The 21076-nt window shown below is 38.7% G+C and overlaps 1 non-coding gene across 1 annotated transcript; it reads left to right on the top strand.

Annotated features, from left to right (window-relative positions):
* The first annotated feature begins 7422 nt into the window (after positions 1 to 7422).
* Positions 7423 to 7526, top strand: LOC130983420 (small nucleolar RNA R71). Its single transcript, XR_009087412.1, has one exon. It is a non-coding gene; the product is annotated as a small nucleolar RNA R71 (small nucleolar RNA).
* Positions 7527 to 21076: the final 13550 nt, after the last annotated feature.

Below are 21076 nucleotides of genomic sequence, written 5' to 3'. Positions count from 1 at the left end.
GAAAATAAAAGCAAGAATTTAAATGGCTAGGAAAAGTAAATTGCATGAATTGTAAACGGGTTCTGAGCATTGGGAATAAAAGAAAACAAGAAATTCATAGCAATTGAGTGAAAGAAAGATAATGGGTATGATTCATTCGGGTTTGGAGATATCATAATCCATCATGAATCAATGTGTCTCAACTTCATTCTCAATCATATGAAGTAGATCTATGGCGAATTATAGTAATTGAATCCCAATCATTTGGAGATTCAATTTCTCTTAAAACAATCAATTGCCAATTCCTTGATCTAATTGTTCATGAGAAAAGGTGAAGTTCAATTCTCTAATCCATAAGCCACACAAGTTCTCAGGATCTCAATTCAAACCAGTAATTTATTGATAAAGAGAGTTGTGAGGGAAAGAGGTTCAAACTGAATTCCATGATCCCTCTTCCAAGGCTCACATGAAGATTCAAGTAGATCTAATCCCCCTTCCGGTAGTGAATAGATCTATTAATCGCAGAAGTTTTCCCTTAGCTACAACAAGCAAATTGAGAAGAAGAAGAATTTTATTAATTCATTTGAATTACAATAGAGCTCCTCTCCCTAATGATTGGGGTTTACTTAATCATCGCTCTAAGAACAATTACAGGAAATTGAAAGTGCATGAAAATAAACTAAGCCTTAATACAAGCAAAATACAAAGTTGCAAAATATAAAAGTGTGTAAAACTAAGAGTCCTAAGCTAAGCTCTCTGAAGTATCCCCCCCAGTGTCCTTTTTTCAAGTTCAAAACTCCTCCTATATATACTACTCTTCTGCTCTTTAAATGAGTTTTCCAGTACTTGGACGTGGGCTCTTGGCTTTAGTTGAAGCAAGTTAGAAGTGGACCTTTCTGAAGTTAACACTAGCGTTAGCTCACTAATGCTCCCATACTTTCATGAGTGCCCCTGGAACTGGCGTTAGTACTGGCGTTAACAGCATTGCTAATGCCACAATTCTCTTCCAAGCTGGCGTTAACACTGGTATTAACACACTAATGTGGCCATTAACGTTGCCTTCAAACCCATTCTGGCGTTGCTACTGGCGTTAATGCATTAAGGTGACCATTAATGCTCTTCTTGTTGTGCGTACGCATACTGCTTCGTGCGTGCGCACACTGGCTAATTTTCCTCTTGTGCATACGCACACTGCTCCGTGCGTATGCACACTAGCCAAATCTTCTAGCCTTAACTTTGTGCAATGATCAAATTCATTATTGTGCTAACATTGGTGGCATTAGCACACTAACGTTGGCACCTTCCTTCTTGTGTAGTGGCGTTGGTTAGTTAACTTTGGTCACTAATGTTGCCTTTCATCTTGAGTCACATTGGTGCTGGCGTTATTGGGCTAACTTGGCAACTAACGCCAACTTCTTCTTTTTTTGGCAGCGTTAGTACTGGTGTTAGTGGGCTAACTTGGCCACTAATGCCAGCTTCTTCTTCTTCAAGCACGTTAGCACTGGTGTTAGTGGGCTAACTTGGCCACTAACGCCAGGACCTCTTCATTGGCAACGTTGGCACTGGCGTTAGTGGGCTAACTTTGCAGCTAATGCTAGCTTTTTCCTCCTTGTAGAGCACGTTAGTACTAGCGTTAGTGGGCTAACTTTGGCCACTAATGCCAGCACCTCTTTATTGAGCCAGCGTTAACCATGGCGTTAGTGGGCTAACTTGGCCACTAACACAACAGCTTCCTTGTTTTCCTCTGCCTCTTCTTTGCTTCTCCTTGCTTATCATCAATCAAACAAGTGCATCAAAGCTTTGCCATAATCATAAGATAATGCATCATTCATTGCATCAAGTAATGTTTTGGTGGACGAAATTGTGATTCATACTTAAATTGTTGTTCGAAATTGATTCCCTGGTAATGACCCCAAAAACTTGGTGCTCAATACCATGTTCTAAACATAATTTCATAACTTCGCTCAACTAACCAGCAAGTGTACTGGGTCGTCCAAGTAATAAACTTTACGTGAGTAAGGGTCGATCCCACATAGATTGTTGGTATGAAGCAAGCTATGGTCATCTTGTAAATCTCAGTTAGGCGGATAATAAATGGTGATAGAGTTTTTGAATAATAATAATAATAAATAAACAGAAAATAAAGATAGAAATACTTATGTAGATCATCTATGGGAATTTCAGATAGGCGTATGAAGATGTTGTATTCCTTTTGAATCTATGCTTTCTTACTGCCTTCATCCAATCCTTCTTACTGCCATGTAAGGCATCACTGTTGTCAATGGCTACATCCCATTCTCTCAGTGAAAAAGGTCCAAATGCTCAGTCACGGCACGGCTAATCATCTGTCGGTTCTCGATCATGTCGGAATAGAATCCCTTGATTCTTTTGCGTTTGTCATCACGCCCAACAATCGCGAGTTTGAAGCTCGTCACAGTCATTCAATCCCGGAATCCTACTCGGAATACCACAGACAAGGTTTAGACTTTCCGGATTCTCATGAATGCCGCCATCAATTCTAGCTTATACCATAAAGACTATGATCTCACGGAACGGAAGGCTCGGTTGTCAGGCGAGGGCAACCATGCATCGTGCATCAGGAATCCAAGAGATACACACTCTAGCTTTCGCTTGTAGAACGAAAGTGGTTGTCAGGCACTCGTTCATAGGTACGGATGATGATGAGTGTTACGGATTATCGCATCTATCAGGTTGAAGTACGAATGGTCTCTTAGAACAGGAATAAATCGAATTGAATAGAAAATAGTAGTAATTGCATTAAAACTTGAGGTACAGCAGAGCTCTACACCCTTAATCTATGGTGTGTAGAGACTCCACCGTTGAAAATACATAAGTGAAGGTCCAGGCATGGCCGAATGGCCAGCCCCCAAAATGTGATATGAATTCAAAAATAGGGAGATGGACCTATGGTCAAAAGACTGAATGATCAAAGACCGAATGGTCAAAGACACTCAATACAATAGTAAAATGTTCTATTTATACTAGACTAGCTACTAGGGTTTACAGAAGTAAGTAATTGATGTAGAAATCCACTTCTGGGGCCCACTTGGTGTGTGCTAGGGCTGAACTTGAACTTTACACGAGCTGAGGCTTTTTTTAGAGTTGAATGCCAAGTTGTAACGTGTTTTTGGCATTCAACTCTGGTTCATGACGTGTTTCTGGTGTTTGACTCCAGAATGCAGCATGGAACTGACGTTGAGCGCCAGTTTACATCATCTAATCACAAATAAAGTATGGACTATTATATATTAGTGGAAATCTCTGGATGTCTACTTTCCAACGCCATTGAGAGCGCGCCATTTGAAGTTTTGTAGCTCCAGAAAATCCATTTTGAGTGCAGGGAGGTCAAAATCCAACAGCATCAGTAGTCCTTTGTCAGCCTTTTATCAGAGTTTTGCTTAGGTCCCTCAATTTCAGCCAGAAATTACCTGAAATCACAGAAAAACACACAAACTCATAGTAAAGTCCAGAAATGTGAATTTAGCATAAAAACTAATGAAAACATCCCTAAAAATAACTATATCCTATTAAAAACTACCTAAAAATAATGCCAAAAAGCGTATAAATTATCCGTTCATCACAACACCAAACTTAAATTGTTGCTTGTCCCTAAGCAACTGAAAATCAATTAGGATAAAAAGAAGAGAATATACTATAAATCCCAAAATATCAATGAATATTAATTCTAATTAGATGAGCGGGACTTGTAGCTTTTTGCCTTTGAACAGTTTTGGCATCTCACTTTCTCCTTTGAAGTTTAGAATGATTGGTATCTATAGGAACTTAGAATTTCAGATAGTGTTATTGATTCTCCTAGTTAAGTATGTTGATTCTTGAACACAGCTACTTTTATGAGTCTTGGCCGTGGCCCTAAGCACTTTGTTTTCCAGTATTACCACCAGATACATAAATGCCACAGACACATAGCTGGGTGAACCTTTTCAGATTGTGACCCAGCTTTGCTAAAGTCCTCAGTTAGAGGTGTCCAGAGCTCTTAAGCACACTCTTTTTTGCTTTAGATCACGACTTTAACCACTCAGTCTCAAGCTTTTCATTTGGACCTGCATGCCACAAGCACATGGTTAGGGACAGCTTGATTTAGCCGCTTAGGCCTGGATTTTATTTCCTTGGACCCTCCTATCCATTGATGCTCAAAGCCTTGGATCCTTTTTACCCTTTCCTTTTGGTTTTAAGGGCTATTGGCTTTTTCTGCTTGCTTTTTCTTTTTAATTTCTAAATTTTTTTTCGACATTTTTTTTGCAAGCTTTTGCTATTCACTACTTTTTCTTGCTTCAAGAATCAATTTTCATGATTTTTCAGATTATCAATAACATTTCTCTTTGTTCATCATTCTTTCAAGAGCCAATAATTTTAACATTCATAAACAACAAGATAAAAAATATGCATTGTTCAAGCATTCATTCAGAAAACAAAAAGTATTGTCACCACATCAATATAATTAAACTAATTTCAAGGATAAATTCGAAATTCATGTACTTCTTGTTCTTTTGAATTAGGAATATTTTTCATTTAAGAAAGGTGAAGGATTCATGGAATTATTTATAGCCTTAAGACATAGTTACTAAATACTAATGATCATGTAATAAAGACACAAAACATAAACAACATATAGCATAAAAATAAAAAAACAGAGAGATAAGAACAAGGAAGTTAAGGAATGAGTCCACCTTAGTGGGGTGGCACATTTTGAAGGACCAATGGTGCTTTTTAAGCTCCTTTATGTCTCTTCCTTGCCTCTGTTGCATGATCCCTAGTGATTTTGGTGCTCCTATCCTTAGTTGCTCCCAATAGTTGTGGAGGAAAATGTATCCTATGAGGTATCTCAGGAATTTCTTGATGAACAGTCAAATGCTCTACTACTGAGCTATGGACCCTTGAGATGAATCTCTCTATCTCCCATGACTCAGAGGTGGAAGCTTTTGTCTTCCCTTTTCTCTTCTTTTTTTTTTTTTGAGGTTTCTCTGGCCTTAGGTGCCATCAATGGTTATGGAAAAACAAAAAAGCTATGCTTTTACCACACCAAACTTAGAATGTGCTCGCTCTCGAGCAAAAGAAGAAAGAATAGAAGAAGGAGAAGAAGATATGGAGAAGAAGGATGGATGGATGTGAGTGGTGAATGGAAAACAGAAGGGATGACTGTGAATAGAGAGAGGGTGAGGTAGGTGGGATCCTGTGGGGTCCACAGATCCTGAGGTGTCAAGGATTTACATCCCTACACCAATTAGGCATGTAAAACGCCTTTGCATACAATTCTGGCGTTTAAACACCGAAGTGATGCTTATTTTGGGCGTTCAACGCCCAATTGCAGCTTGTTTCTGGCGTTGAACGCCAGTTCCATGCTTGTTTCTGGCGTTCAGCGCCAGCTCTCCTCAGGACATATTCCTGGCGTTTAGACGCCAAAATGCTGCTTGTTTCTGGTGTTCAACGCCAGATCCATGCTCTATTCTGGCGTTGAACGCCAGCCAGATGCTCCTTACTGGCATTTAAACGCCAGTAAGTCCTTCCTCCAGGGTGTGATTTTTCTTCTGCTATTTTTGATTCGGTTTTTAATTTTAGTAATTTTTCATGACTCCACATGATCATGAACCTAACAAAACATTAAAGAACAATAAAAGAAAAATAAAATTAGTTAAAATAAAAATTGGGTTGCCTCCCAATAAGCACTTCTTTAATGTCAATAGCTTGATAGTGGGCTCTCATGGAGCCTCACAGGTGATCAAGTCAATGTTGTAGACTCCCAACACCAAACTTAGAGTTTGAATGTGGGGATTCAACACCAAACTTAGATTTTGGCTGTGGCCTCTCAACACCAAACTTAGAGTTTGATTGTGGGGGTTTTGTTTGACTCTGTACTGAGAGAAGCTTTTTATGCTTCCTCTCCATTGTTAAAGAAGAAGATCCTTGAGCCTTAAACACAAGGTAGTCCCCATTCAATTAAAGGACTAATTCTCCTCTGTTAACATCTATCACAGCTCCTGTTGTGGCTAGGAAGGGTCTTCCAAGGATGATGCACTCATCCTCCTCCTTCCTAGTGTCTAAGATTATGAAATCAGTAGGGATGTAAAGGCCTTCAACCTTCACTAATACGTCCTCTACTAATCCATAAGCTTGTCTTACTGACTTGTCTGCCATTTGTAATGAGAACATGGCAGGTTGTACCTCAATGATTTCCAGCTTCTCCATTACAGAGAGTGGCATAAGATTTATACCTGACCTCAGGTCATACAGAGCTTTTTCAAGGATCATGGTGCCTATGGTGCAAGGTATTACGAATTTGCCAGGATCTTGTCTCTTGTGAGGTAAAGTTTGCTGAACCCATGTATCTAGTTCACTAATGAGCAAGGGTGGTTCACCTTCCCAAGTCTCATTACCAAATAACTTGGCATTCAGCTTCATGATAGCTCCTAAATATTGAGCAACTTTGTCTCTAGTTACATTTTCATCCTCTTTAGAGGAAGAATAGTCTTCAAAGCTCATGAATGGCAGAAGGAGGTTTAATGGAATCTTTATGGTCTCTATATGAGCCTCAGATTCCCTTGGATCCTCAATAGGGAACTCCTTCTTGCTTGAGAGACGTCCCATGAGGTCTTCTTCATTGGGATTCATGTCCTCTCCTTCCTCTCTAGGTTCGGCATATTGATTATATCAATGGCCTTGCACTCTCTTTTTGGATTCTCTTCAGTATTGCTTGGGAGAGTACTAGGAGGAGTTTTAGTGATTTTTTTACTCAGCTGGCCCACTTGTGCCTCCAGATTTCTAATGGAGGACCTTGTTTCACTCATGAAACTTAAAGTGGCCTTAGATAGATCAGAGACTAAGTTTGCTAAGTTAGAGGTGCTCTGTTCAGAATTCTCTGTCTGTTGCTGAGAAGATGATGGATGAGGCTTGATACTGCTGAGCCTATTTCTTCCACCATTATTAAAGCCTTGTTGAGGCTTTTGTTGATCCTTCCATGAGAAATTTGGATGATTTTTCCATGATGAATTATAGGTGTTTCCATAAGGTTCACCCATATAATTTACCTTTGCTATTGCAAGGTTCTCAGGATCATAAGCTTCTTCTTCAGAAGATGCCTCTTTGGTACTGTTGGAAGCATTTTGCCATCCATTCAGCCTTTGAGAAATCATGTTGACTTGCTGAGTCAACATTTTATTCTGAGCCAATATGGCATTCAGAGCATCAATTTCAAGAACTCCCTTCCTTTGAGGCATCCCATTATTCACGGAATTCCTCTCAAAAGTGTACATGAACTGGTTATTTGCAACCATGTCAATAAGTTCTTGAGCTTCTGCAGGCGTTTTCTTTAGGTGAATGGATCCACCTGCAGAATGGTCCAGTGACATCTTAGAGAACTCAGATAGACCATAATAGAATATATCTATCATGGTCCATTCTGAAAACATGTCAGAAGGACATCTTTTGGTCATCTGCTTGTATCTTTCCCAAGCTTCATAGAGGGATTCACCATCTTTTTGTTTGAAGGTCTGAACATCCACTCTAAGCTTGCACAAATTTTGAGGAGGAAAGAACTTAGCTAAGAAGGCCATGACCAGCTTATCCCAGGAGTCCAGGCTATCTTTAGGTTGAGAGTCCAACCATGTTCTAGCTCTGTCTCTTACAGCAAAAGGGAAAAGCATGAGCCTGTAGACTTCAGGATCTACTCCATTAGTCTTAACAGTCTCAAAGATCTGCAAGAACTCAGTTAAGAACTGGTAGGGATCTTCTGATGGAAGTCCATGAAACTTGCAGTTCTGTTGCATTAGAGCAACTAATTGAGGTTTCAGCTCAAAATTGTTTGCTCCAATGGTAGGAATTGAGATGCTTCTTCCATCAAACTTGGAAGTAGGTGTAGTATAATCACCAAGCATCCTCCTTGCATTATTATTGTTGGGTTCGGCTGCCATCTCCTTTTCTTGTTTGAAAATTTCAGCAAGGTTATCTCTGGATTGTTGTAATTTAGCTTCTCTTAGTTTCCTCTTCAGAGTCCTTTCAGGTTCTGGATCAGCTTCAACAAGAATGCCTTTTTCCTTGTTTCTGCTCATATGAAGGAGAAGAGAACAGAAAGAAAGAGGAATCCTCTATTTCACAGTAAAGAGGTTCCTTTTTGTTAGTAGAAGAAGAAAGGGAATAAAGAAAGGAGAATCCAAACACAAGGGTGAGGATAGGGGCAGTGATTTGAGATGAAGAGAAGTGTTAGTAAATGAATGAATAAATAGAGTAAGATGAGAGAGAAGTTTTCGAAAACAATTTTGAAAAGGAGTTAATTATTTTCGAAAATTAAGATAAGAAATAAAATTAAAATTAAAATTTAAAACAATTAATTAATTAAAAAGAATTTTTGAAAAAGAGGGAGGTATTTTCAAAAATTAGAGAAAGAAAAGTTGTTAGGTGGTTTTGAAAAAGATAAGAAACAAACAAAAAGTCAAATAGTTAGTTGAAAAAGATTTGAAAATTAATTTTGAAAAGATAAGAAGATAAGAAGTTAGAAAAGATATTTTAAAATCAAATTTTCGAAAAAGATAAAATTTCGAAAAAGATATAATATAAAAGATAAGATAAAAAGATATGATTAAAATTAAAATTGACTACTTTACTAACAAGAAGCTAAAAGATAAAATTCTAGAATTTAAAGATTGAACCTTTCTTAACAAGAAAGTAACAAACTTCAAATTTTTTAATCAATCATATTAATTGTTAGCATAATTTTTGAAAATTTGAAATAAAATTAAGAAAAAAATTTTGAAAAATAGTTTTAAATTTTTGAAATTCATAAGATAAAAGTAAAAGATTTAATTTTTGAAAAAGTTTTGAAAAAAGATAAGATTTTTAAATTTTGAAACTTTGACTTGACTTACAAGAAACAACTAATTTTAAAAATTTTTTTGACTAAGTCAACCCAAATTTTCGAAATTTTGAGAGAAAAAAGGAAAAGATATTTTTTTGATTTTTGAATTTTTAATTATGAGAGAGAAAAACATAAAAAAAATGACTCACAACATGAAAATTATGAATCAAAACACATGATGCATGCAAGAACACTATGAATGTCAAGATGAACACCAAGAACACTTTGAAGATCATGATGAACATCAAGAACATATTTTTGAAAAAATTTTGATGGAAAGAAAACATGTAAGACACCAAACTTAGAAATCTTTAATGCTTAGACAATATGAATGAATAAATGCAAATGAAAAACAACAAAGAACACAAAACAAGAAAACATCAAGATCAAACAAGTAGACTTACCAAGAACCACTTGAAGATCATGAAGAACACTATGAATGCATGAATTTTTTGAAAAATGCAAGAACAATGCAATTGACACCAAACTTAAAACATGACACAAGACTCAAACAAGAAACACAAATTTTTTTTATTTTTATGATTTTATTTTTTTCTTATTTTTTTCGAAAAACATATAGGAAAAAGAAAATAAGAAATTCAAAATTTTTAATAAGAATTCTAGGAATCTTTCAATGTTAGCTTAAAGCTCCAATCTAGGGGTTGGACATGGCTTAATAGCCAGCCAGCTTTAAGATATAAATCAGGCATGCAACAGCTGATACTTCATCCAACTCCATATACATGCCTTTTATGTTGACAAGTGGAAGCCTCAATCCAATTGAGTTAGACATGGATTTACAGCCAGCCAAGCTTCAACATGCTTCATGAAACACTAGAATTCATTCTTAAAAATTTAGAATAATTTTTCGAAAACAGAAGTAAAAATATTTTTTTTGAAAGATTTTTGAAAAATTTTTGAAAATAAAACAAAAAGAAAATTACCTAATCTGAGCAATAAGATAAACCGTCAGTTGTCCATACTCGAACAATCCCTGGCAATGGCGCCAAAAACTTGGTGGACGAAATTGTGATTCATACTTAAATTGTTGTTCGAAATTGATTCCCTGGTAATGACCCCAAAAACTTGGTGCTCAATACCATGTTCTAAACATAATTTTACAACTTCGCTCAACTAACCAGCAAATGTATTGGGTCGTCCAAGTAATAAACCTTACGTGAGTAAGGGTCGATCCCACAGAGATTGTTGGTATGAAGCAAGATATGGTCATCTTGTAAATCTCAGTTAGGCGGATAATAAAGGGTGATAGAGTTTTCAAATAATAATAATAAATAAACAGAAAATAAAGATAGAAATACTTATGTAGATCATCTATGGGAATTTCAGATAGGCGTATGAGGATGCTGTATTCCTTTTGAATCTCTGCTTTCTTACTGCCTTCATCCAATCCTTCTTACTTTTTTTCATGGCAAGCTGTATGTAGGGAATCACCGTTGTCAATGGCTACATCCCATCCTCTCAGTGAAAAAGGACCAAATGCTCTGTCACGGCACGACTAATCATCTGTCGGTTCTCGATTATGTCGGAATAGAATCCCTTGATTCGTTTGCATTTGTCATCATGCCCAACAATCGCAAGTTTGAAGCTCGTCACAGTCATTCAATCCCGGAATCCTACTCGGAATACCACAGACAAGGTTTAGACTTTCCGGATTCTCATGAATGCCGCCATAAATTCTAGCTTATACCACGAAGACTCTGATCTCATGGAATGGAAGGCTCGGTTGTCAGGCGGGGGCAACCATGCATCGTGCATCAGAAATCCAAGAGATACACACTCTATCTTTCGCTTGTAGAACAGAAGTGGTTGTCAGGCACGCGTTCATAGGGACCGATGATGATGAGTGTCACGGATCATCACATCCATCAGTTCGAAGTACGAATGGTATCTTAGAACAGGAATAAATCGAATTGAATAGAAAATAGTAGTAATTGCATTAAAACTTGAGCTACAGAGCTCCACACCGTTAATCTATGGTGTGTAGAGACTCCACCGTTGAAAATACATAAGTGAAGGTCTAGGCATGGCCGAATGGCCAGCCCCCAAAATGTGATATGAATTCGAAAATAGGGAGAAGGACCTATGGTCAAAAGATCGAATGGTCAAAGACCGAATGGTCAAAGACACTCAATACAATAGTAAAATGTTCTATTTATACTAGACTAGTTCTGAGGCCCACTTGGTGTGTGCTTGGGCTTAGCATGAACTTTACACGAGCTGAGGCTTCTTTTGGAGTTGAACGCCAAGTTGTAACGTGTTTTTGGCGTTCAACTCTGGTTCGTGACGTGTTTCTGGCGTTTGACTCCAGAATGCAGCATGGAACTGGCGTTGAACGCCAGTTTACGTCATCTTATCACAAATAAAGTGTAAACTATTATATATTTCTGGAAAGCTCTGGATGTCTACTTTCCAACGCCGTTAAGAGCGTGCCATTTGGAGTTCTGTAGCTCCATAAAATTCGTTTCCAGTACAGAGAGGTCAAAATCTAACAACATCAGCAGTCCTTTGTCAGCCTTTTATCAGAGTTTTGCTCAAGTCCCTCAATTTCAGCCAGAAATTACCTGAAATCATAGAAAAACACACAAACTCATAGTAAAGTCCAAAAATGTGAATTTAGCATAAAAACTAATGAAAACATCCCTAAAAATAACTATATCCTATTAAAAACTACCTAAAAATAATGCCAAAAAGCGTATAAATTATCTGCTCATCATGTTTGCATAAATCTCATGAAAATAATTATAATTCACTTATGTTTGATGAATCAAGACATGCATAGGTAAATCATCCAAATGGTTGCTTATTGATGAAAATAATGCATGAATGCAAGTAAAAACTATAGAAAATGGCTTGTAAAACTAACCAAATATGCCCAGGCATAAGAAAGCTCCGCTTGTTTCTTTCTATTCCCATTCTCCATGGCACCAAAAAAGGGAGAATTCTCAAGGAAGAGAAAAGGAAAGCTCCCACTTCTGCCTCCGAATCTTGGGAAACATGGAGATTCCTCAGCAAGGCACATAAAGATCACTTTTATGTCCTGGTAAGGCATAAAAAGGTGATTCCTGAGGCCACTTTCAGGCTCAAAGAAGATGAGTATCTGGAGATCCAACAAGATGTCAAAAGAAGAGATTGGGAAATTTTGGAGAATCTAATTTTAGCAGTTGGAACATTAATAGTGCAAGAATTCTATGCTAATGCCTGGGTCACCAAGAAGCATGACACTAGTGTGAATCGAGTGCCTAAAAACTAACGCACCATGGTCAGAGAGCAAATCATAGATTTTAGCCCTGAAAGTTTGAGATTGGCACTGCAGTTGCCTCCGATGCAAGGTGACCCACACTCTTACAAACGAAGGGTCAACTCTGACCAAAGTCTAGAGCAAGTGCTTGCAGATATTTGTGTGGAAGGAGCCCAATAGAGGAGGGATGCACAAGGCAAACCCTACCAAATAGGTAGGCTTGACCTCAAGCTCGTGGCTAGAGGATGGCTGGAGCTTATCCAATGCTCCATCATCTCCACAAGTAACTGATCTGAGGTTACCATTGATAGAGAAATAATGATTCATTACATCATGCTCGGAAATGAGGTGGAAGTACACGAGGTAATTCCTCAAGAGATCTACAATGTAGCTGAGAAGGTTTCTACCCAAGCAAGGCTAGCATTCCCTCACTTCATCTATCGCCTATGCAATTTAGCTGGAGTTCGCATAGGAGGAGACACCCTCATTGAGATGGACAAACCCATCACAAAAAGGAGAATGGAGCATGTCAGGAAGCCTGCACATGGACCACAGCACGAACCTATTCAGCTGATGCACGAAAACCAAGTAATTGGGAATTGGGATTGAATCGGATTCAAACAGAAAAGTAAATGAACAAGTAAAGCAAGAGCAGAAAATTTAAAATGGGAAATTGGATCTCAGGACCCAGAGACTAGAAAACCAAGTCTAGATCTCAATGCCTTCCTAGATCCAACAAGAACAATAGAAAAGGAATTGTAAATTGCAGGGAAATTAAATGAGAAAGCAAGTAGCAGAAAATGGAAATTCAATTTGCAGTGAAAGTAAACAAGATCCAAGGTGAGATTGAAACAGAATTCCTTCAATTCTCCAACCCAAGATCCAAGACAAGAGTAATTGAAAGTGAAAGCAATTAAACTCAGAAAATAAAGATCACTCAAGCTCCCAAAACATGAAAAGAAAACTCTCTAAAAATTCTAAAAAGGGAAGCTCCCCGATAAATTGAATTCTAGTCTATTTATACACTTTCTTCAAATGATCTTCAAGCCTTGAGTTGGGCCTTTGCTCTTGGTGGATTTGGGTTGAAAGAGGCCTTGGTTGATTGCTCTTGAAGTTTGGAGAGGAACCCAAGTGAACCAATTGAACCGGATGTGAGTTTTGCAAAGTTGGATTCAAAGTTAGCCTCAAAGTTAGGGGGCTAACTTTGAGGCCAACTTTTCATATCAGCAAAGTGGGTTTGCTGCATCTCACGTTGGTGCCAACGTTAGGGGGCTAACTTTGACCCTAACGTTGGCCTTGCTTTGTGTTGGAGTGGCGCCAACGTTAGCCTCCAAGTTAGGGGGCTAACGTTGGCGCAAACGTTGGCAGCCCTGGAGGAGAGTTCTCATGCCAACGTTAGCCTCCAAGTTAGGGGGCTAACGTTGGCGCAAACGTTGGCACCCTGGGAAGCAAATCTTCATGCCAACGTTAGCCTCCAAGTTAGGGGGCTAACGTTGGCGCTAACGTTGGAACCCCTGGGAGACATTTTCAATTCCCAACGTTAGCCTCCAAGTTAGGGGGCTAACGTTGAGGCTAACCTTTCATTCAAAAGTTTGTGCCAACGTTTGAGGGCTAACTTCAACTCCAACTTCATTCTTCCTGGTTCAATTTCACTTGTTTCATTGTCTTCTCTTAGCTTCTAGCCATTCCTTCTCACTTCAATCCTTTTCCCAAGCTTTCTTCACCTATCATAAATCAACCAAACACATCAAAGCTATGCTTGAAATCATGAGATGATCATTCTATCCTAATATGCACCAATTATGGCATCAAACCTCATGAAATTGCATGAATTCATACATGGTTGATTCAATCAAAGGAAGCATGAAAATCTACCTAAATTGGCTTGCTTAAGCCTCAAGAAAGTGCATAATTCAAGTGAAAACAAAAGAAAAAGACTAGTGAAACTAGGCTAAGATGACTTGTCATCACAACACCAAACTTAAAGCTTGCTTGTCCCCAAGCAAGAAATGAATTATTAGGAAGAAAGAATGAATTGGAAAAAGATATTCATGCTAGCAGAATGTTATTGATAGTTCATGGGATTTTATGTTGATATGCACATACTCACTTCTTATTGATTCTTAGGCTTTAGAAAGTCTCTTTCAAGCTTCAAGTGTCATACTGCTATGACCTCTCATTATTCCTTTATCCTTGGCTATTACTTTGTTCAAAGCTTTATTTGAGTGTCATGTGTAGCAAGTTCATTTTCTTTTCTTTATACTTGACACATTATTCACCATGGACACTTGGCTCACCTTTCCCTTTAAACATTGATGCCCAGCACCTTTTTGGTTACTAAATGCCTTGTAGTTAGGTTGCTCTTGATAGTGGATTTTCAGCTGATGATCCCGGATTAGTTAATCCAAGTCACCGAGTGTTGAAGCACTCCAAAGAGCTTAGTAGTCCAAGCAGATCCTAATACATAGACACCACAGGCATATATTTTTAAGGTTCAAGCTATTGGTGTCCAGCTTTGTTTTCTTTTTTTTTTCTTTGATTCTGCCATCTTTTGGCTATCTCTTTTCTTTCTTTCTTTTTATTTTTCTTTTGAACCAAGGATTTTCTTATTGAGATTCATAGACAGTAGATCACTCTATTCTTAGAAAAAGACATCCTAGCCCTTTATTCACTAAAAGTGAGTTTTTATACAATCACACACATACCACCACTTACTATTATTCTACTTCTTTCTAACAGAGAACTATCTCATGCCACATTCAAACATTTCTTTTATTGATTTAAAGATGCAGGGAACAGAACATGCTCTTAGTCAAGTGAAAGTGAACACACAAGCACAAACTTAAACTAGCTTACTTATTTTATGATGAACACACATAATGCAAAGACTATTAATTAAAATAACTTCTCAAAGATGCAAAGACACTTCAAACAGATAGAATGCATATTTTTTTGTAGTGATGATTAAGGAGCAAGTCCACCTTTCATTTGTCATGCTTTTTCTTTCTTCTATCATATACTTGGTTGCTGGTATTCCCTGTGTCCATGTTTGTTGTCTGTTGACCCCTCCAAAACCCAGCTTTGTTCATCGTCTCCTCTACTCTATCTTCAAGCATCATGGCTTTGTTTGCATCTATTTCACTTTTCTTTTTGAAGAACTCTTCATATGTTGGAAATGCTGGATCCATGTTGTGCAGATGTTCTTCAATATAGTTCAGTTTGATTTGACTATTAATGTTGTAATCGGCTTGGACTTCATATCTTGCATCTTGGAGAGTCGTAAACTCATTGAGAGCTCTCATGGTTTCGGCCTGCATTTGTGCTAACTTCCTAAATGCCTCATGAGATTGAAAGGCATGCTCCTCTTGCATTGCAACAAATTTTGACTCAAACTCATTTTGTTGGTTCATCATTTTCTGCTGCCATTCTTGTTGTTCTTGGTGATGCTTCAAGTATTGTGAATGGTACTCTTGTTGCCTTTCTTGAATTCTTGTGTATTGGTGTGACAGTCTTCCAATTGCTTCTTGCATTTGGGTCATATCCATATTGCCATGTGGGAAAAAGTGCGGCTGTTCCTCCTCTTCTTGTGGTTCTTCTTCTTGGTGTAGCTCATCTTCTTCCATTGGTTCTTCTCTTTGCCTTCTTGGTCTTCGGCCATGATGTGCTTCGGGAGTTATTGTCATTCTTTCAATGGTTATGGGCAAGCCTTGGCCTATCCACTTTGGATTCTCATCTTCCAGTGGTACTTTAGCCTTCACACATAACCTCCAAATGGTACTTGGATAGTACAACCAAGATCCGGCCGCATTCTTCTCGGCAATCCGTTGGATATCTTTTGCAAGAATCTCATGGACTTTGATCTCTCCTCCTACCATGATGCAATGCAACATCACAGCTCTCTCCTTGTTAACTTCTGATGTGTTTACTGTGCCCAGAATTGATCTTTTCATCAGCTCATACCATCCTTTGGCTTCCGGGGTGAGATCACATCTCTTCAAATACTTATATCGGTTCTTGCCATCTCCTTCCCATTCGGAGTCCTCTAAACAAATATCTCTAGCAATCTCATCATAATCCTGATCCTCATTCAACCTTTGTTGGTATCCTGGTTCATTAAAGCGGACTGACTTTAGCCCCAAGACTTTCTTGATTGCATTCGAGCTAAAATCTACTTCCACTCCCCGCACATAGCTCTTGTATGTTGGTGGCTCACGCATGTTAAGCCTCGGGATGTTGGCATAGAACTCTCTTACAATATTGGCATTGATTCGGGTATCTGGTGATGTAAGCTCCTCCCACCTCCTCTTTTGAATTTTGTTCTTCATTTCTTGACATCCATCATCCGGAAATAAGAATGGGATTTCTGGATAGATCTTCTTGTTGTTCATCCACTCCATTTGAAATTGATGGTATGAAGACTTGAACCTCCATCGGTCATATTCAGGGGTGCTCTCCTCCACCATAGGTTCTTTTCCTTTTCTTCGTTTGGTTCTTGATGAGGAGGCCATGATCACTTAGTTGGTGGAGTTTTGTAAGGTTAAAGGGGGTGTGAAGAGTGTTAGAGAGTTTGATGTGAGTTTGGAGCACAAAGAGGTGAGACCGAATTGGTTGGGGTAAGAATTGATGAAGGGAGGTTTAGATTGTTGGAAAGAAGTGTAGCTTATGATGAAGGATGAAAGAATTTAGGTTTCAAAGCTACAAGGATTCGGTTATGTGCATGGCTAAAAGGTGGTGAGCTTTTTTAAATGAGCAATGAAAGGCTAGGATGCACTTGGACTTAAGGGAATCAAAGGTATGTATGTAAGGATGAATGAAGACAAAATATGCTCATTGCCTTGCCTTTGCCGTGACCATCTTCTGAGGAATGGCAGATTCTCTTTTTGATGTGATGATATTTTGTCCTTATGCTATGCTTTCCTTTGTCTTGTCTCTTTCATTGAAGATTCTTTGACTACCTAATCATCACAACAAGACAACACACATTAGCTTATCCAACCGTAGCTAGAGTTGTTCTTTTTATAACAAAACAATTAATGAAACCGTGACATTCTCTTAGGAGGACACCAAACTTAGTGTTTGGTCATGTATAAAGAAAATAAGTCTCCTCCTCCAATTAGTGTAATTCCAATGTCAAATGTTCATAAGAATTGTTTTTGTTACACTTTCTTTTTCTCTTTTTTTCATGAAGGATCAATTGTGTCTCTAAATTGGTATATCAAAGTTTGGTGGACACCAAACTTGTTTCTTGACAAAAGGTGCCTCACAATTGATGCCTTCATTACCGAAAAGGATTTTTCTATTTATGAGATTTTGGAAAATAACAATTGTATGATTATTGATGCATGAATTCCCAAGTTTCATGAAGTTATGTGAACACCAAACTTAGTGTTTGGCTATATGCTTTATCAAGACACTTTAAGCATGTAAAACGGAATTATTGCTTGAAAGCATACTAACTTCAGACAATGCATGCAGTTAATGATCCTGTTCATGAAAGGAAAGGGAGTTCATGCTCAAATGATCATAACTTATTGAATTTAAAATGACATGAATTTTAAAGCATGGGTTGCCTCCCATGAAGCGCTCTTTTATTGTCATTAGCTTGACATTGAGGCTCTCTTTTATGGTGGTTGGTGCTTGTAGGGCCTCAATTTGTCTCCCCTGACTGTGATCCTCTTCCTTGTTTTCTGATGTTCAATCTCAGCGTGCTCTAAAGAGAGTATGTTGCTGACAGTGTAGTAGTCCTCATTTTGTTGATTTGACCCCAGCTGTTGATATATCAGCTGTACTTTGTCACCTTTGGAAAGCCCCTCTGTTAGAATCTTCCTATTCTTCCAACCCCTTTTTGTCTTGTTCCTGCTTTTCATCCTTCCTTTTGTTGATCTTTCTTTTCTGGCCATGGGCTTCTCTTGGGGACCTCTCTTCTTTGTGGCTAATATTCCAATATCTTCTTGAGCTTCTTTATTAATTTGCACAATCCTTGTCCTTGGGGTGTTGCTGTGACTTTCCTTGTCATTTTCTTCCTTCAGCTGTGATCCTCCCTTATCAATTTCCATAGAGTCTTTCTTCTTTTCACTAAACTGTGCTTCTGGTAAGACCTTCAGAATGACCCTCTGATCATGCATCCTGCGAGTTAACTCCCCTTTCTCTATGTCTATGATGGCTCTAGCCGTGGCCAGGAATGGCCTTCCTAGTATAACAGAGTCACCATCATCCTCGTCTGACTCTAGAACCACAAAGTCAGCAGGGTATATAAAGCTGTCCACCTTGACCAACAGATTTTCAACTACACCCCTAGGGTGCACCATTGATTTATCTACAAGCTCCAGTGACATCTGTACTGGTTTGACTTCTTCTATATGCAGCTTTTTCACCAGGGAGGATGGTATTAAATTAATACTTGCTCTGAGATCGCACATTGCTTTAGTGATGGTCACTTCCCCAATGGTGCAAGGTAACAAGAAACTCCCTGGGTCCTCAAGCTTAGGAGGCAGCCCTTTTTGAATCAAGACTCTGCATTCCTCAGTGAGTGATACGATTTCCTTCTCATCCCAACTTCTTTTCTTATTGATAAGCTCCTTCATGAACTTGGCATACAAAGGCATTTGCTCAAGTGCTTCAGCTAGAGGGATATTAATTTCCAGCTTCTTGAAGGTCTCAAGGAATTTGTGGAAATGTTGGTCCTTAACCTCTTTGTTGAATCTCTGAGGATATGGCAGTGGAGGTGTGATGTTCTTTCCTATTTGCTACTGTCCTTGAGTCTTTTCCTTTGAGCTATGTGGCTGGTTCTCCTGTTCTTTGAGTTTCTCATTGCTTTTGGTTGGCACCACAATTTGCTCCTTAGCTTGATCTGCTTTTGTTTGCTTTTCATCCTCTGTTGGTTCTTTGATGCTCTCTTTTTGTTTCTTTGTAGTGTCATTGTTGCTCATCAATATTCTCCCACTTCTCAATTGTATTGCCTTACACTCCTCCTTGGGATTTGGGATTGTGTCACTGGGCAGTGAGCTTGAAGGTCTCTCAACAGACATTTACTTAGAGATTTGCCCGATCTGCCTTTCTAGGTTCTTTATGGAGGCCTCATGGTTTTTGTTTGTCATTTCTTGGAGTTTCATCATTTTTTCTATCATGGTTTCCAAGTTGGTGATTCTTTGGGGTTCAGGTGGTGCTTGTGGTGGGTTATGAGCTGTGGTTGGTGGATGATAGGAATTTTGGTTAGTGGATTGGTATTGGTTGTGAGTGGGGTAATTGTTTTGAGGTTTTCTATAGGTATTTTGGTTGGTTTGCTGCTGGTTGAAATTTTGATTGTGTCTTGGGTTGTTTTGGTTTGAGTTTCTCTGCCATGGTTGTTGGTTTTGGTTGTGAGTATCTCCCCATCTGAGGTTGGGGTGATTCTTCCATGAGGGGTTGTATGTATCACCATAGACTTCATTTGGATTAGAGTGCATGTACTGAACTTGTTCTTGCTGCTGCTCTTCTTGAACTTCTTCATTTTGTCCCCATGTGCCTGATGGTTGGCTAGTGTTGACTGCTGCAACTTGGAGGTTGTCAATCCTCTTGGTCATTTGCTCAAATTGTTGTTGAATTTGCTGCTGCATTAATTTGTTTTGAGCCAGGATTGAATCCACTCCTTCTAGCTCCATTACTCCTCTTCTCTGTGATGGTTGGCGACTTCTTTGATGAGCAAAGAAGTATTGGTTGTTGGCCACCATATCAATAAGTTCTTGAGCCTCCTCTGCAGTTTTCATGAGTTGCAAGGAACCTCCAGCTGAGTGATCCAAGGATTCCTGAGACTTCAGTGTTAAGCCTTCATAGAAGTTTTGCAGCTTCTCCCATTCATTAAACATGTTGGAAGGGCATTTTCTGACTAGAGCTTTGTACCTCTCCCATGCCTCATAGATGGGTTCATTCTCCATTTGTGTGAATGTTTGTACCTCGGCCTTCAACCTTATGACCCTCTGTGGTGGATAAAACTTGGCAAGGAACTTGGTTACCAAGTCATCCCAGTTGTTGATGCTGTCTCTTGGAAAGGATTCTAACCATTGAGTGGCCTTGTCCCTGAGAGAGAATGGAAATAGCATCAATTTGTAACTGTCAGGAGGTACCCCATTAGTTTTGACAGTGTTGCATATCCTCAGGAAGGTGGATAAGTGTTGATGTGGGTCTTCAAGTGATCCTCCACCAAAAGAGCAATTATTCTGAACCAAAGTGATGAGTTGTGGCTTAAGTTCAAAATTGTTTGCATTGACATTTGGAGCCAAGATGCTGCTTCCACAATGTCTAGGATTGGCAAAGGTATAGGAAGCCAAAACTCTCCTCTGAGGTGGGTTGCCATTGTTGTTGTCTACTCCACCTGGTGGATTAGTTGAATGTTCCTCCATCTCATGAAATTCTTCTTCTGATTCCTCTTCTCCAACAATATTTTTTCCTCTTTCAGCTCTCCTTAACCTCCTGAGGGTCCTCTCATCTTGTTCATGAAGGTTTAGTGTGGTTCTTCGTGTACCTGACATACAAGCATATCATAAGAAATGTACACACCAATGATACTTCAATTTACTGCTAAATTGAAGTTTTAGTTAGTTTAAGCAAAAAGTCAAACAGTTAGTGGGTTAATCGAAAATTAAGAAAAAGTGCTTGATCTAAATAACCACCTCACTTAATCATTGTCAATCTAATCAATCCCCGGCAACGGCGCCAAAAACTTGATGGGATATTTTGGTGGAAAAATGAATTTCTCCCAAAACAACACCAATCTAACCGGCAAGTGCACCGGGTCGCATCAAGTAATAAAACTCACGGGTGTGAGGTCGATCCCACAGGAATTGAAGGATTGAGCAATTTTAGTTTAGTGGTCGAATTAGTCAAGCGAATCAAGATTTGGTTGATTGAGTTGCAGAATTTGAATTGCATTGAAAGTAAAGAGAACAAGAATTAAAGTGCTGAATCTTAAAGGA

The sequence above is a fragment of the Arachis stenosperma genome, chromosome 5, assembly GCF_014773155.1.
Source record: "Arachis stenosperma cultivar V10309 chromosome 5, arast.V10309.gnm1.PFL2, whole genome shotgun sequence".
Taxonomy (NCBI): Eukaryota; Viridiplantae; Streptophyta; class Magnoliopsida; order Fabales; family Fabaceae; genus Arachis; species Arachis stenosperma.
Note: the sequence above shows the minus strand (reverse complement) of the source record. Positions and strands in the feature narration are given on the sequence as shown.